The sequence below is a fragment of the Cydia splendana genome, chromosome 1 (assembly GCF_910591565.1).
Source record: "Cydia splendana chromosome 1, ilCydSple1.2, whole genome shotgun sequence".
Lineage (NCBI taxonomy): Eukaryota > Metazoa > Arthropoda > Insecta > Lepidoptera > Tortricidae > Cydia > Cydia splendana.
Genome location: NC_085960.1, coordinates 18,392,264 through 18,407,050, shown reverse-complemented (window position 1 = coordinate 18,407,050; position 14,787 = coordinate 18,392,264). Strand labels below are relative to the sequence as shown.

Genomic DNA, 14,787 nt, shown 5'->3' with positions numbered 1-14,787 from the left:
ACTTAAAGTAATCTTAAAGTAATCTTAAAGTAATCTTAAAGTAATCTTAAAGTAATCTTAAACTAAACTTAAGAGTTAGTGGGCCATGTGTGCTATTATAGGGCTATGTAAGTGTCTTTATTGTAGGAGGCCAAGTGTACCTTAGTGGAGTTATTCCTTAGTTGTTACAGGCCATGTGTGTCTGAAGGGAGCTATGTATGTTCCTTAGTTATTACAGGCCATGTGTGTCTGAAAGGAGCTATGTATGTTCCTTAATTATTACAGGCCATGTGTGTCTGAAGGGAGCTATGTATGTTCCTTAGTTATTACAGGCCATGTGTGTCTGAAGGGAGCTATGTATGTTCCTTAGTTATTCCAGGCCATGTGTGTCTGAAGGCAGCTATGTATGTTCCTTAGTTATTCCAGGCCATGTGTGTCTGAGAGGAGCTATGTATGTTCCTTAGTCATTACAGGCCATGTGTGTCTGTTGGAGCTATGTATGCTCCAAACCTTTAGGGAGGCCATGTGTGTCTCATAACAGCTAAGTATGCTTCATGTTCAATGGTTACGCATGATTCTCGATTAATGTGATTTTCATGAGAAATCAGGTTATATTGAGATTAGAGTTTATCCATTATCACTTAATTCAATTATGCTATTCGCAATATTATTAATTAACTGCATTTTTCCTTTTCCGAGATAATGGATAATGACGGCGATGACGCGAGGCAAAAGGGACGGAGTCGCAAGCGGAAGGGAGGTTACAACCGGCCGCCGCTGTCCGCCGCTAAACGGGTTCGCAAAACCGCACAAGATGTCGCTGCAACCGCGTGGGTAATTGAAGAGGTGGAACCAAGTAAGATCACAACAGGATCGCAGGACTTGGCACCGTTCGAGCTGGGGACATCGCTGCCAGGACCGACGACGTCGCAGCCTGAACAGACGACGACACAACCTGTGAGCGAGCCACCGATTGCGGGCTTCACTGTTGACGAGGTACTTAAACTTGTGTCTACCCTTCGCGGAAGTGATAAAGTGAAATTGCATCATCTGAATAATAATCATATGAATAACGTAATACCTGAGTTCGACCCGTCTAGCAAAGCACAAAGTACGGAGAGTTGGATAAGGAAGGTTAATGAGTGTTCTAGTATATATGAGTGGGATCAGAAGCAGACCATACATTTTGCTCTCCAAAAATTAACTGGCCTTGCAAAAAAGTGGTTTGAGGCATTGCCTTCGGTTAATTATAGCTGGGATGAGTGGCAGGCGAAACTTCGAAAGGCCTTCCCTAATGAGCAAAATTATGGTCGGCTTCTGGAGGAAATGCTTGCGCGTACCACTCGATATAACGAGAATTTGCGTGAATATTTCTATGATAAACTTACTCTGTTAAATCGCTGCGAAATTAAAGGACAAAACGCAGTAGACTGTGTGATACACGGAATCATAGACAAATCCATTAGGAATGGCGCGCAAGCGTTGAACTGTAAAGAACCAGAGGACCTCCTGAACTTTCTCAATTCTCAGAAAGTCACTGAAATGCCATCATATGTCAGCACCTCTAGCACATCTTGCATCCGCGACTTAGACCGCGACTCGAGTCGACATTCCCGCGGCTGTCAAATCTGTCGATTTCCGTAGCACAACTTGTACCCGCGACTGCAACAGCCGCGTAGAGAACTCAAAGTCGCGGCGCGACTCATCAGTGTTCCCCGATGGAATCAAAGTCTAAACATAAATGCTATTTACATGTGACAACACTGAATCGGAAACAGGGTTGCGCTATTTCATTCGTTCTTTGGTGGTAAAAAATCTAGTTTATTGTCGATGGTTAAGTTTTTCCTGTCAAAGTCAAGGAACTTTCAAATTTTGTCAACATTTAATTACGAGAAAAAATATGAAAAAATGTAAGTAATAGAGCGTTATATACTAAATTTTGATAATATTCCTTAAAATATATAATATATAGTTTATTAATTTCTGTTTAATAAACCTTTTAAATAAAATATTTTTGTAAATAACTATAATTAATGGAATTGCTATTATTGGTTTGGTTCTCATATTCCTGTTGTAAATTGTGTTTTTTTTTTCAGAATAAGTCCAGCATTATCATAGGAAAATATTGTTAACAGGAATGTGCCAACGGGACCCGAAGTGGAGAGTCAGGAAAAGAAACACACTAGGCAAGCTTGTAGGTTTCAAACGCGGAGCTGTCCGTTTCTAAAGTCACTAAGATGTGAGAAGCGCTTTAGCTTTAAGAACACCACCGAGGAAGTGAACTATTATAATAACCATAATGGTTATGGCGTACCTATCTATAGTTCATTTTTTTTAGCATTAGAAATAAGGTAAACAATCTTGATGTGTCTTTTAATTGAAAAACACATTTTAAAAATAAGTTACAGCAAATATGTAACAATTATGAATCTAATACGATCATTTATATTTTTCTGCTTTCATAAGCAAATATTGTGCCAATAATGGATGGCATGTGTGTGTACTGTGTAACTGTTTATGATTTGACAAATTGATATGAAAAGCTTATTTCATAGTCCTCGATGAAGTCACGACCATATTTAATTTTTTTGTTTACAAACCAATTTTCTTTCCAGGGTGATATTTAATTGTCCTACGCCGCATGTCGAATAAAAAGGAAGAGAGAAAATACTTTTCAAGGGTAATAAAGAAGATTCTTACAATTTCTCTATTGTGGTTCTAGATGTTAATAATATATTAGGTTTAATAATAAGAAGTCGAATATTGCAAGAATATATAAGGCAAAGCAATATACTATTAATTTAAATATTGCTTTTTTTTCACTCCTGTATTTTTTACCTGAAATTAAACAAACATAAAGTAGGTAGGTACCTACAACTCCTAGAAGCCATGATTAGCTCCCCAAGGCCCACTTCATACCTAATGCTGACAGCAACGTATCATAGCATGATCGTATCAGGCCCTGTCAAACATGAAGTGAAACATCTAGAACGCGGGTATGATCTAGAGGAGTTTCAATATGGTAGACCATATGATAACCGTATCTATGCTACGCAGACTATGACATGAGCGTAACGACTCCTTCAAAATATTGTTGGTCGGGTCGGTCCAGTCACGTCACGGTATGGTGTTGGCAGGGGACGGAATGGTTTAGTGGGTGATGACTGATAATATTTCATACAAAACATGATTTTGAGCCGGACATGATCCTGTTACAGCCACGTATTACATCATTCTGTTACAGTACGATGCAGCGGGCACAGGCCACATGTAGGTATGTTTTGTTGAAGTCGAGGAAGGTTACAAACGGTACCTGAATAGTAAGAGATTGTTGAAATTAGACATCTAACCGTGATCCTAAATACTACTACTAAGACTATGGCTTACTTAATAAGTTGGATAGTTTGTTTTGAACATTTGTACCTACCCACCTCATCGGTTTCGTTTATGTACAAGCAAGCGGGCTCCGTTGTTAGGTTGATGAAAGTTTTGTGTAAGGAAGTCTTAGGATTACTTTTACAAACTTACGAACCTGAATTGAAATTTAAAAAATCCTACATATGTACCTATTTACTTAATTGAGTACCTACAAGCTAGCTGTTTGAAATTAAAGTTGTACACATGATGGGTGTGTTGTGGTACTTGTAGGTATCACCGTGCATAATCGATATAAGAGTGCGTAAAGCGCATTTAGTGATTATTCCATACTTCCTTATCCCTTAGGGCAATAAGTAATTATACAAATTATATTATTACATAATATATGAAACTTGTTTTTAAGTTATAATTATCATGAGTTCAGTTAAAAAAGTACAAGCAAACCACCCGCGAGAGCGAGTCGCGTTATAAAGTCGCGTAGACTTCAACTCGCGGATTGACATAAAGCCGAGAGAATATTTTGTCTCAAAATAGGCAGTTGTGCTACGGATTTTAGTTCAAAGTCGCGATCGTTGTCATTTTCTGACAGTGACACCTGATCGCGAGATTGTCGCGGCTCTCGCGCGTGAGTTGTGCTGCCAACACGCGACAAGCCGCCAAGTCGCGCCGATCTGTCTCTTCTCGCGCCTGTCGCGGCCAGTTGTGCTAGAGGTGCAGGAAACGCAATGATAATTTTCAGCCTAGTCGTTCTTCTAATCATACGCCCAAATCCAGTGAGGTAGGAGTAACTTGTTTTAACTGTCGAGCGAAGGGACATACCTATTATAAGTGCCCAAATCCTTTAGTTAAATGTCAAAAATGTTTTAGGGTGGGGCACGATGCTGCAGGATGCAAACTCAATCCCTTAACCCCACAACAGTCAAACGACAATAAAACTATTAGCGGGGAACGAAAAACTTTGACGATATCCACCTCCAACAATCCTAATGACAAATTCTATAGGAAGGTTTTAGTCAACGATAGAACCTTTGTATCCTACGTCGATTTCGGTAGTGAGAGCACCCTTATGCGCGAAACAGAGGCCCAAACGTTAAATTTGTCGAAATGTTTTAATGAACTCCCTGCAATTATAGGCTTTGGTGAAGGCTCGGTAATTCCACTATACAAGAGTTTTATTACGTTAAAACTTGATGAAGTCGAAGCTAGGGTTGAAGTACTTGTAGTCCCAGATAGATTCCTACGTGCCCCTCTTCTTATTGGCCAAGATTTCACTGAGTTGCCCGGTGTGGCTGTATTGAAAGACTGTCGCAAGCTTTTATTTTACAAAAGCCCATCTACGGCGGACTTACCCCGACAAGATAATAGCATTAAGCTTGTGAGTGTAGACTCCAATGAGATTGAGATAGTAGGACTGGTTGAAGTATGTACCGACGATGGTGCATACTCTGGTGATATTTACATGGAAGGGTATACTTGTACAGAACCGGGTAGAGAGTATCACTTGCATCAGGGAGTTTACCACATCGAACAAGGGAAGGGTCACCTGGTCATAACGAATTGTCGACCCGACAAACTGGTAATTTCCAACGATACCTTATTAGCTCGAGCTACGCCTTTTGTAGAAAGATCGTTTCGTAGGGTCAATCGAATAACCAAAGACGTGACTACTATGGAGCCGTTAGATCGCGCAGAAATTAAAGTCGGAAAAGGTGTTAGCGATGAAAATGTAGATAGACTTTATAACATGCTCCAATCGTACCGCGACTGCTTCGCTATGAACCTCAGTGAAATAGGGCTCGCAAAAGACGTTGAGATGACCATTGACCTGAATGATGATAGGCCTGTAGTATATCGACCCTATCGACTGTCTTTTTCTGAAAGGGAGCAAGTGCGTGGTATAATAGATGAGTTGCTACAAAATGATATTATTCAGGAATCCGAATCTGAGTTTGCAAGCCCCATTTTAATGGTAAAAAAGAAGACCGGAGAACAGCGCTTGTGCATAGACTTCAGGGCATTAAATAATAAGACTAGAAAAGACTGTTTTCCCCTCCCTCTTATAGAGGATCAGTTGAACAATCTTAGCGGTAATCGCTTCTTTACCTCGTTAGATCTCGCTTCAGGTTATTATCAGGTTCCTATGGCACAGGAAAGTCGTCGCTACACAGGATTTGTGACTCCAGACGGTCATTTTGAGTTCAAACGGATGCCGTTTGGCCTCGCTAATGCACCCGCGGTTTTTCAGAGACTCATAAATAAGATGCTTGGCTCAAAACGTTTTGATGCAGCATTAGCGTATTTAGATGACATTCTTGTGCCATCGGAAGATTTTGAACAGGGATTCCAAAGACTGGAGGAGGTTCTGAAGCTTTTGCGTGAATATGGATTGACTCTAAAACTGTCGAAATGTACATTTTTTGATGACGTTATAAAATATTTGGGGTATGAGATTTCCTCCAATGGAATACGTCCAGACGAGCATAAAATTATGGCCGTTAAGGAGTTCCCAGTACCAAAATCTGTCCATGAAGTCCGACAATTTTTAGGGCTATCAGGATACTTCAGAAAATTTGTTAAGGGTTTCGGTGAGATAGCGCGACCTCTTACCAATCTGTTAAAAAAGGATGTTCCTTTTCAGTGGTCTGAGATAGAATCGAGGGCATTTACTTTGCTGAAAGATAAACTAGTTGAGCGTCCGATTTTAGCCCTCTACAACCCTAATTTAAACACCGAACTCCATACGGATGCCAGTTCCTTGGGCGTAGGTGGTATATTATTACAATGGCAGGAGAACCCTCGGGTACTGAAGCCAGTCGCGTACTTCAGTAGACAAACTACGCCTGAGGAACGACACCTGCATTCTTACGAGTTAGAGACCTTAGCCATAGTGTGCTCCTTAAAAAAGTTTAGGGTTTATCTTTTAGGGACCAACTTCAAAGTAGTGACCGACTGTCATGCAATTAGGACTACTCTCACCAAACGCGATCTTGTACCACGCATTGCCCGTTGGTGGCTTCAGATAAGCGAGTTTACATTTGATATTGAATACAGACCCGGTGCTCAAATGGCACACGTTGACGCATTAAGCCGCAATACCAACTTAACGGACCTTAACGACAACTCGACAATGACAGTTTATCACATTAACACCGATCAGCATTGGCTTTTAACTCTACAAATGACAGACCCCGATATCGCAAGGATAGTTAAAATTTTAAAACCTGGCAATGACGAGGAGTCGAAGGACATAAAGAAAAACTTTGTCGTGAAGGAGCACAAAGTTTACAGACGGGTAGAAGACAAATTATGTCTTGTAGTTCCTCGTGCCGCGCGGTTTCAGATCTGTCGGGCAAATCATGATGACATCGGACACTTAGGTGAAACAAAAACGATTGAGAGAGTTCAGACACAGTACTGGTTCCCCAAATTGCGCAAATTTGTAAAAAAGTATGTACGTTCATGTATACAGTGCGCATATAATAAGGATAGTGCTAAGAATCAGAAAGCTGGCCATTTATATCCCATACAGAAGGTGGACGTCCCCTTCCATACAGTTCACATCGACCATCTGGGGCCGTTTACTAAAAGTAAAAAGGGGAACGCTTACATTCTGACTGTGGTTGATGGCTATACCAAATATGTATTTGTAAAACCCGTGAAGGACACAAAAACTAAAAGTACGCTAAAGGTTCTCGATAGCATATTTTATGATTTTAGATTTCCTTCCCGAATTATATCTGATCGAGGGACCTCATTCACTTCCAGGACATTTAAAGAGTTTTGTGATCTACATGGGATAAAACACGTATTGAACGCAGTCGCGTGCCCTAGGGCAAACGGTCAGGCTGAACGCTTCAACCAGACCATTTTAAATTCGCTAAAAAAACACAATTCTGGTGAGGATGAGCGTGACTGGGACACGTGGCTGGGTAAAATACAGTGGGGTATAAATAACACTGTTAGTGCGTCTACTCAAAAAACGGCATCGGAGGCTCTATTTGGCTGCAAGCTCCCAGATGGTTTGGCTAATAAACTCGGTATCGGTGCTGACGAGTCAGTAGAAAACATACAATCAATCAGAAATAGTGTCAGCGCTAATATAGAGGCCGCTCAACAAAAACAAAAGTTGCGTCATGACAGTGGTCGAGCACCCGCTGCCGTTTACAAAGAGGGTGATCTAGTAAAGATCACACGTACCAATTATTATAATAAAGGTAATAGTTGTAAGCTTTTGTCTAAATTTATTGGACCTTACAAAGTGACAAAAGCTCTTGGTAATGATAGGTACAAGATAAGTAATGTTCCAGGATTCAACAAAAAAAGTAAGTCGTTTGAAACTGTTGTTGCCGCAGATCGAGTCAGACCGTGGATAAACACTGTCTCCTCCAGTACCACGGCAGAAAAATCAAGTGATTCTTCTGTGGAGTCGTCCGATTACGACAGTGACGATAATGTCCCTTTGTCTAAACTGCAACAACAGTGTCAATCGGCCACTATAAATGAAAAGTAACTATTGACCGAATGTGATGATTCTTGTTTAGTGTAATTTTAATTCATAGTAAAATGACAAATTGTGATAAATATGTAACAAGTTTTCGGCTTTCTTTGCCATTAATAAGCTCCATGCACCGGGAGTTGCACTCGAACGGATGGCCGAATGTGATGATTGTTAATTATGAGTAGATTTAATTTGTTTTCATAAGGGTATTTTAAGAAACTTAAAGCTAGCTGTCACTTTTGTAGCATGATGTAGACCAGTTTTAAGTATTTACTGTATAATAAATCGTTGTCTATGGTTTATAATGTAGCATCGTGTAAGGTAGTTCTTATACTTTAAAATATCTGTGTAAATTATTTGATGATGGCAACATAGCGACTGCCGTGATTGGTCGGTTGCAAAACCGGCCAATCAGGTGCAAGCGCGGCTGACCAATCGGTGGGGGAGTTTATCGGTTGAGCAGCTGGGCCCCAGCCGCTGGGGGGCATTCAGGGTTTGGATTTGGAGGAGAGAAGTTGTTGAGAGTAATTGAGTACGTGGTGTATGAGAATAATTGTGAAAGTTTGTCCATCTACACTTGGATTGTTAATTATTATAATAAAAAGGATTGAATACTGCTAAACCGAGTTTGGATTCATAAAATACCTGTGATTAGACTTCCCGCGTAACTCCGTAAAACATAGCAGTATTTTTTTCTTAAAACATAAGTAGATCGAAGCAACTATAACAAAGTTTTGAGAAATCATCTAATTTAAGGGTTAGGTCTAATAACACTACATACACGCATAAGTAGGTACATCACTTTTATATAAAACTGCCGAAAGAAGAACGTAATAAAGACCTGACCTAACCAAATTAATTTGGAAAGCACATATCACTAACAAGAGACGTCGCAAGATCGTAACGTCGCTATATGTACAGATAGTTAATTCACAAAGTTTGAACACTTGCGCAAATGTGAACCAGTATAGGTTTGACCTTCATTTAGACATTGTTCTTACAAATGTAGGGGTCAAGTTATACTATTATTATTAATTAGTATTATATTTTGTGAACTGGTAGACAGTCCTTTGAAGTCTAATGGACCTTGTGTCGCAATTAGAGGAAATGTGCGGAGGAAACTAAACCTGTTACCTGCACTCAGAATATTGAGTGCCTACCTCTACAAGGCACCCCTAAGACATAGCTGCTCAAAATTAATGGGCACGGAACCTTACCTACACCTACCTTACGGATGCAATAAGACCCCCCAACAAGTACGACGACAATGGTTGTACACGACCGGCCATTGTGGAGATCTTAAGATTCTACTTTGGACTAGTAGCTATAAGCGGTTGAAATATTGAGGTTATCAATATGGCGGAATGCCAGTTAAAAATAAAAAAGTAGGTACCTAATTAAATATAGACAGCTTCTGCCAGTGACTTCTTCATAAAATAAAATTTCCGTGATAACAAATAAAAACACCAATCTCCGTACCAAATTACATTTAAATCAGCTTTGTGGTTTAAACGTGAAGAGCTAATAAACAACCAGACAGAATTAATTTCACATATATAATTAGGGATATTAAATCCGATTCTGAAATTAATTTCATTAGGGATCCACAAAAAGAAAGTGATTTCCGTACATTTACGTATTTTATTTGATAGGGTTTCTCTAGATCGATGAAACATAAAAACTGGTCACGCGATGTATACGGGATAATTAAATAAAATATGCATTAAAAAGTGTTACTACGGAACTTTAGGACTGCGATTCTGACTGTCTATGACAAAGGACAAACAATAACAGCGCTTTTTCTGCTACTCGTAGTAAAGGTTCTGTAAGACCATATTGTAGTTTGGTCATCTCTTCCCTCCCCCGTGTCATCTATATACATTAGTATTGTTCCTCTTAGAGGCGCCAGGACAAGTTCGAAGGCATTATTCGTAAATTGGAACGCGTCTAGACAGACAAAAAAAGCCAATTTAGTTAAACAATTTTCAATACCTGACAAAGGCGGCTGTATATTTTATTATAGCAAGAAATGTGGCATCTAATCTGTACCTAACTGTCACGGCAAAAAATTCTAGGAAGTTTTTCGTTTATTTAACCTACAATATTATAAAATATGGATTAGTTTTGACCTTACCAATGAGCTTTTGCAATATGAGGATACAATAGAATAACTTAAAATTTGTAGTGACAAAATAAAAGAAAGTATTTATAGGTACTAAAAGAAGGTACCAATAACAATTTTGTTTCATTTTGTATCACAAACTCCAATAACCAAAGCACTAAAAGTAAGAACCAACTTCCCGTACTGCAACTGCAACATATTGAAGAGCAGTAAAAATAACCGTAAACTGCATTTTCTGCGTCCTTTATACGATCGCTTATGGACTTTATACCAACGGCGACGGTCAGGCAACGTAAATGTAACAAAATTATGTGTAGTAAAAATTTACTACAAGAGCAACCAATGACCAACGACTGAAGCAACTGACGCTTCTTAGGACGTAACAATCTAATTGTGTCATATTAAAAATACTTACGTGTTTTCATTATATGTTAAATTAATTTATAAGTTATGACAAAGACATGTCATAGAGCTACGCTGAATTTCTCACAATGTCAACCATCATTAAATTACGTATAGGAGTAGGTAGGTTAACCTATTGTTTCATTAACATGTCGATTTCTTATAAAAATACTTCAAAACACTGCAAGGTAAATTTACGTAAATTTACCTAAACGTTTATAAACGTTTATAGCTAACTATAAAATACCTTGAAAGAAGCTCCAAGTAAAGAACTAAAGAGCATTTGAAAAGCTCAAGTTACATTTTTAGTCCGCTACTTCTTATAAACTACAGCCCATTTTACAAGGAACCTTATAAGACGTGAGAGTAGGTAGGTATACTTAGACCGACAAAAGTACCATTGATACCTATACTCATTAATAATTACCTGTTTCATGCTACCTACCTAATAATCAAAATAATGGACTACACGTTTGCCTTTTTGTACGTAGATGCTTAGGAATGTAGTATTTAAATGTGGAATTAATAACTTCATCCTAAAGTTGATTTTTAAGAAGCTACGCACAATTTTCTTATGCATCCATAATTTGTTATAATATAAGCATCAACATAAAAATAGGTTATAAAAACATTGAAATGCCATAAAATCGATCATAAAACAGCATAATGGGATTGTTTTTAAAATATTAATGTTACATATACCGTAGAGTCTTGTATCCGGGATATATGACGGGAATATTTGATTGCACGAAATACAAAATGTTCAATAGCAAACTTCTTAAATTTTTAAGCAGATACACGTAGAACGATGCACAGAGAAAAAATATATGTTTTTATAAACATATAGGTACAGTCACCTGCAATAATATGTTACACAACGAAGGTCGCAAAAATATCTGACACGATCTTATTTGTAGAGCCATAAGAGCGTGTCACATATTTTTGCGGCCTTCAAAGAGTAACATATTATTGCAGGTGACTTTACGAGCTCGGTTAACATCGACAGTTACCTGTAGTACCAGACGATACTATCAATATTGGTATCAACTCTGAGTATCTACCCTTAAAGCGCAGTTACTCGAAAAATGAAGCAGGACCCTAAATCGTATCCCTAATTTTACGTCTTGCACCTGACTCAGGGTCCCGAGCCATTTTAAATTACCCACCACATCAACCAGCTAAATTGAACGTTTAGTCTCCTCCGATAAGGGCGACAGTTGCGAAGCGCTGAAAAAAGGTAATGGAATGCCCCTAAAATTAGCATTTTTTTCTTAATAGGGGTTTTGAATAGTATTGCATTTAGAATTTCCTACGATCCCGGGAATAAGAAAAAATCTTCTAAAAAATCCGCACGAATAATACCTACTTGTTTAGAGAACTTCTACGGCATCCTAAGTTCCAGCCAAAATGGCTAAAACGGAACCCTTACAGTTTCGTCATGTCCATCTGTCCGCCCATCCATCCGTCTATCCGTATGTCACAGCCATTTTACTCAAAAACTATAAAGTATATTTGAAAGAAACTTCGAACTTAAGTATAAGATTTTGTAAGCCGTTATTGGTAGGATTAGTTCAGAAGTTGAAAAAACATCTACCTACTAATAATGCTAAAAAAGATTTATTAGTATTCATTAACACATTCAACACCAAGAACCCGACTGTCGGGTACACTGTTCGTAGCGACTACGCGCTACATACGACGAAACCGTGGCTACGCGCTACGAGCGTAACCCGTAGCACTTAGTGGTATTGAATGTGTTAAGTAAAAATTAACATGTGGCGCACCATCATCGTCATCATGGTCATTAAAAATAATATTAAGGTTGCGAACACCCTTTTTTTTCAAAGTAATGGGGTACAAAAAATATGAAAAAAAAATAAAAATAAATATTAATAAACACTTTTCACGAAAATTATTTTGAACTAGATCGATTGAGCCAATTAATGTTGTTTTTTTCAAAAAACTTAGCTTCTTATTAGAATTTGCTCTTGTACGGCTTTTTGTGTCGTACCTTCAGGTATGGAACTCTCCATTATGCGTGGTTCGACACGCACATTTCTAGATTTTTTCAGTTTGGAATTAGTAATCTTCTTTAATGCTAAAAGAGTTCTGAATACGATTTTATTTGTCATTTTTAAAGTACTGAATCGTAGAGGAGACACACACAACACCAGTCGTCACGACGTAAAATTAATATTTTTTATCCTGCTTGAGTGACTAAATTCATAGTTTATTTCAATCACATAATCATATCAAAATTTCAAGGTATAAGATAACCAAATTATATTCGTTTAAGTCTTAACCAGTGCCGGTAACAAGGTCGTTTCTCAAAAAGTTGGCACCGCCAGGTTAAAATTTATGTTTTTCGAAAATTATGCATTTTCGCTTTTTTTTTTATTGGGATCATTAAAAGGCAACTTAAACTATTAGAAAATGTGGAAGGGAAGCAATTCCTTCATTTAGTTTAGAAGATATAGGCGTTTGAAATTGATGGTGAATGACATCAAGGACAGGTGAAAGATATTTTGTCCCCAGGTTATCGATAGTAGAAGCAGGTTATCGAGAAATAAGTACAAATTCCAATGAAAATATTGACAGGTTATCGAGAGGCACCATTAACCTGTGTCCGTAGCCGTTAACCTGGTTTCTTGTCATCATTCACCTGAAATGAGTGTCATTCACCTGTCCATCACATCATTTTCAATGCCTTCTAAAAATAATCGAAAAATGTGTCATTTTCTATAAAAAGGGACCTTATTGTCCACTACGATGATTACAATAGTAGGTTAAAATTTTGGATTCTGACCCACCTCACCTTCGATTCGATTCCCAATTTAACAATGTTTCTGTGAATAAGTAAACATTCAATCTTGCTGTCACTCTGGCAGTACCTAGTGGAACTCAGGTTTGGTGCAACATAGGCACATGCTGTTTTGGTCATCCAACTCGTCTTGATGAGCACTTGGTAGAGTAGTACCCAAGATAGAGCTGATGCTGGACCATCGCAGTACCTAGGGGAACTCAGATTTGGTGCAACATAGGCACACGCTGTTTTGGTCATCCAACACGTCTTGATGAGCACTTGGAAGAGCAGTACCCAAGATAGAGCTGATGCTGAACCCTCGCAGTACCTAATGGAACTCAGGTTTGGTGCAACATAGACACACGCTGTTTTGGTCATCCAACACGTCTTGATGAGCACTTAGAGAGAGCTGATGATGAACCCTCGCAGTACCTAGTGGAACTCAGGTTTGGTGCAACATAGACACACGTTGTTTTGGTCATTCGACACGTCTTGATGAGGACTTCGGAGGGCAGTACCCAAGTTAGAGCTGATGCTGAACCCTCGCAGTACCTAGTGGAACTCAGGTTTGATGTAACATAGACACACGTTGTTTTGGTCATTCGACACGTCTTGATGAGCACTTGGAAGAGCAGTACCCAAAATAGAGCTGATGATGAACCCTCGCAGTACCTACTGGAACTCAGGTTTGATGCAACATAGACACACGCTGTTTTGGTCATTCGCATGCCTTTAAGATTTGAGGAGTTCCCTCGATTCCTCATGGATCCCATCATCAGAACTCGAGCTTGACAAAAATGTGTCTTAAAAACTTAACTTGCTTAACAAACATAACGAAGAGGACAAATCGCCAAACGTGAACTTTGCGTCGTTGAAGAGTTCCGTGTAGCATTACCTTGGGATACCTCCTTCCTTTTTCTGCGTACTATATTCCAATTCCAGCAATTAGCTTTCCACGTTCGATCATTCTGACTTGCTTATTATGTCTGCGATCACATTACGATACTTCGTGAATTATATCTGAAATTTACAGACGTTAATAAGACTCTCAAAGTCCTTATCAACCCTCGGGATACATGGGAAGACTGGGACTTCTGCCTGGCTTACTTTGGGCTATTATTTCTATGACTTTCCATATGCAATGCGGCCCTAAGCCACCTCAATACATATCTTTAGGTTTTTCCAATTATTTTATGTAATTTTAGGGGAATTTCATTGATTTTAATGCTGTATATTCCGGGATTCTTTCATTGTTTACATTTTGCAAGATGATTGACGTAACCCGTCAATCACTCTTCAACTGTTCGGATTTCACCACTAAAAAGGCTAGTATGTATATTTTCGGCAAAGGTTATTCTAAATTTCGTTACAAATAATAACTGGTACTCAACTAATTTTAAATTTCAAACTATGTAATTCTAGTTCTTAAGTTCACCTATAAAAGCGGTACAACCGTCATTCTGAGGCAGTTTATCGCCAGCTCTTCTCTTCTGAGCGTATTCTAAATTAAGGGTCCGTGCGGGGCCAAGTGAGGCCCCGCACCTTCAAGAAACCCTCCTCTTCCTGGCGTAACTTCCTACCATAAATACTACCACTGTAAATTAC

General features: G+C 38.8%; 1 long non-coding RNA gene across 1 annotated transcript; it reads left to right on the top strand.

Moving 5' to 3' along the window:
- Positions 1-2,096: 2,096 nt before the first annotated feature.
- Positions 2,097-2,787, top strand: LOC134799220 (uncharacterized). Its single transcript, XR_010145374.1, has 2 exons — positions 2,097-2,173; positions 2,595-2,787. It is a non-coding gene; the product is annotated as an uncharacterized LOC134799220 (long non-coding RNA).
- Positions 2,788-14,787: the final 12,000 nt, after the last annotated feature.